Consider the following 4,026-nt stretch of genomic DNA (forward strand, 5'->3'; position numbering starts at 1 on the left):
TGCACTTGTCTGCCATGTTGGCGGTTCTCAGTATATTGACAATTTGGACACATCTGCCATGTAGCTAGTACCCTGAATATGGACATGTTGCACTATTCTGCCATGTAGCTAGCTCTCAGTATATGGACATGTTGGACACATCTGCCATGTAGTTAGAACTCTATATATGGCAATGTTGCACTACCCTGCCATATAGTTAGATCTGTGTATTTAGACAAGTTGGACTCATCTGCCTTGTAGCTAGAACTCTGTATGTGAAAATGTTACACTACAATGCCATGTAGCAACCTCTCAGTTTATGGACATGTTGGACACATCTGCCATGTAGCTAGAACTCTGTAGATGGAAATGCTGCACAACTCTGCCATGTAGCTGGCTCTATGTATATAGACAGGTTAGACTCATCTGCCTTGTAGATAGAACTCAGTTTATAGAAATGTTGCACTGCACTGCCATGTATACGGACATTTTGGACTCTTATGCCTTGTAGCTAGTTCTGTGTACATGGTAATTTTGGACTAATCTGCCCTGTAGGTGGCTCTCATTATATGGACACGTTGGACACATGTGTCATGTTGGTAGAACTCTGTATATGGAAATGTTGTATGTCTCTGCCATGTATACGGACATTTTGGACTCTTATGCCTTGTAGCTAGTTCTGTGTACATGGTAATTTTGGACTAATCTGCCCTGTAGGTGGCTCTCATTATATGGACACGTTGGACACATGTGTCATGTTGGTAGAACTCTGTATATGGAAATGTTGAACTACTCTGTCATGTAGCTAGATCTCTGTATATAAACAAATTGGACTCATCTGACTTGTAGTTAGAATTCTTTATATGGAAATGTTGCACTTCCCTGTCATTTATCAAGCTCTCTGTATATGATCATTTTGGACTTGTCTGTCATGTAGCTAGGTCTCTGTACATGGATATGTTATGCTGATCTGCGAAGTAGTTAGCTCTCTGTTTATGAACAGATTGGACTTGTCTGCCATGTAGCTAGCTCTCTGTATTTGGACATTTTGGAATCGTCTGCCATGTAGATAGCTCTCTATAAATATAAATGTTGGACTGATCTGAAAATAGGTAGCTCTCTGTATATGAACATATTGGTCTTGTCTGCCATGTAGGTGGCTCTCAGTATATGGACATGTTGGACACATCTGTCATGTAACTAGCACATTGAATATTTAAATGTCGCACTACTCTTCCATATAGTTAGCTCTATGTATATAGACAAGTTGCACTCATCTGTCTTGTAGCTTGAACTCTGTATATGGAAATGATGCACTACTCTGGCATGTATCTAGCTCCCTGAATATAGACAAGTTGCACTCATCTGCCTTGTAGCTAGAACTCTGTAAATGAAAATGTTGAACTACCCTGCCATGTAGCTAGCTCTCTGCATATGGATATTTTGGATTCATCTACCATGATGCTATCTCTCTGTACATGGATATGTTGGACTGATCTGTCAAGTAGGTTGCTCTCTATATATGAAGATATTCGAATATTCTGCCATGTAGCTAGCTCTCAGAATATGGACATGTTGGACACATCTGCCATGTAGCTAAAACTCTGTATATGGAAATGTTGCACTACCCTGCCATGTAGCTACCTCTTTGTATATAGACAAGTTGGACTCATCTGCCTTGTAGGAAGAACTCTGTATATGAAAATGTTGCACTCCCCTGCCATGTACCTAGCTCTCTGTATATAGTCATGTTGGACTTATGTGCCTTGTAGCTAGCCCTCTAAATAGACACATGTTGGACTCATCTGCCATGTAGATAACTCTCAGTATATCGACATGTTGTACTCATCTGCCATGTAGCTAGTACCCTGTATATGGACATGTTGGACTGCTCTGATATGTACATAGCTCTCAGTGTATGGACACGTTGTACACATCTGCCATGTACCTTGAACTCTGTATATGGAAATGTTGCACTACTCTGCCATGTAGCTAGTTCTCTATATGCACTTTTTGAACTCGTCTACCATGTATCTAGCTCTCTGTGCATGGATATGTTTGACTGATCTGCCAAGTAGGTTTTTCTCTGTATATGAACGTATTGGACTTGTCTGCCATATAGCTAACTCTCAGTATATGGACATGTTGGACACATCTGCCATGTAGCTATAACTCTGAATATGGAAATGTTGCACTACACTTTCAAATAGCTAGCTCCCTGTATTTAGACAAGTTGGACTCATCTGCCTTGAAGCTAGTACTCTATATATGGAAATGTTAAACTATTCTGCCACATATCTAGCTCCCTGTATATAGACAAGTTTACTCATCTGCCTTATAGCTAGAACTCTGTATATGGATATGTTGCACTACTCTGCCATGTATCTAGCTCCTGTATTGAGACATGTTGGACTAATCTGCCTTGTATCTAGCCCTCTAAATATACACAAGCTGGACTCATTTGCCATGTAGCTAACTCTCAGTATATGGACACGTTGGACAAATCTGCCATGCAGCTTGAACTCTGTATATGAAAATGTTGGACTACACTGCCATTTAGCTAGCTCTCTGTACATGGATATGTTGGAATGATCTGCCAAGTAGGTAGCTCTCTTTTTATGAACATATAGGACTTGTGTGCCACGTAGCTACCTCTCAGTATATGGAAACGTTGTACACATCGGCCATGAAGCTAGAACTCTGAATATGGACATGTTGGGGTACACTGTCATGTAGCTAGCTCTCTGTATATAGACAAATTGGACTCATTTGCCTTGTAGCTAGAACTCTGTCTATGGAAATGTTGCACTACCATGCCATGTAGCTAGCTCTCTTTTTTGGAGATTTTTGACTCATCTGACAGGTAGCTAGCTCTCTGTACATGGATATGTTGGACTGATCTGCAAAGTAGGAAGCTATCTGTTTATGAACATACTGGAGTTTTCTGCCTTGTAGCTACCTCTCTGTATATGGATATGTTGGACTCATCGGCCATGTAGCTAGTTCCCAGTGTATGGACATGTTGGACTACTCTGCCATGTAGTTAGCTGTCAGTATATGGACATGTTGGACACATCTGCCATGTAACTAGAACTCTGTATATGGAAATGTTGCACTACCCTGCCATGGAGCTAGCTCTCTGTTTATGGACATTTTGGACTTGTCTGCCATGTAGCTAGCTCTCTCTACATGGATATGTTACACTGATCTGTGAAGTTGGTAGCTCTCTGTATATGAACATATTGGTCTTGTCTGCCATTAAGCTAGCTGTCAGTATATGGACATGTTGGACTCATCTGCCATGTATCTACAACCCTTTATATGGACATGTTGGACTGCTCTGCCATGTAGCTACCTCTCAGTGTATGGATACGTTGGACACATCTACTATATAAGTAGAAATCTATATATGGGAAATGTTTCAATACTCTGCCATGTAGCTAGTTCTCTGTATTTAGACAAGTTGCACTCATCTGACTTGTACATAGTACTCTGGATATGGAAATGTTTCACTTCCCTGCCATGTAGCTAGCTCTCTGTAAATGGACATTTTGGACTTGTCTGCTATATAACTAACTCTTTGTACATGGATATATTGGACTGATCTGCCAAGTATGTACCTCTCTCTATATGAACATATTGGAATGGTCTGCCATGTAGCTAGCTCTCAGTATATGGACACGTTGGACACATCTCCCATGTAGCTAGAACACAGTATATGGAAATGTTGCAGTACCTTTCCATGTATTTAACTCTCTGTATATAGACAAGTTGCAGTCATTTGTCTTGTACCTAGAACTCTGTATATGGAAATGTTGCATTTCCCTGCCATGTAGCTAGCTGTCCGTTTTTGGACATTTTGGACTCGTCTACATGTATCTAGCTCTCTGTACATGGTTCTGTTGGACTGATCTGCCAAGTAGGTAGCTCTCTGTATAGGTACATATTGAACTTGTCTGGCATGTAGCTAGCTCTCAGTATATGGACACGTTGGAAACATCTGCCTTGTATCTATAACTCTGTATAAGGAAATGCTGCACAACTCTG

Source organism: Chrysochloris asiatica, unplaced genomic scaffold (genome assembly GCF_000296735.1).
Source record: "Chrysochloris asiatica unplaced genomic scaffold, ChrAsi1.0 scaffold00152, whole genome shotgun sequence".
NCBI classification, from domain to species: Eukaryota; Metazoa; Chordata; class Mammalia; order Afrosoricida; family Chrysochloridae; genus Chrysochloris; species Chrysochloris asiatica.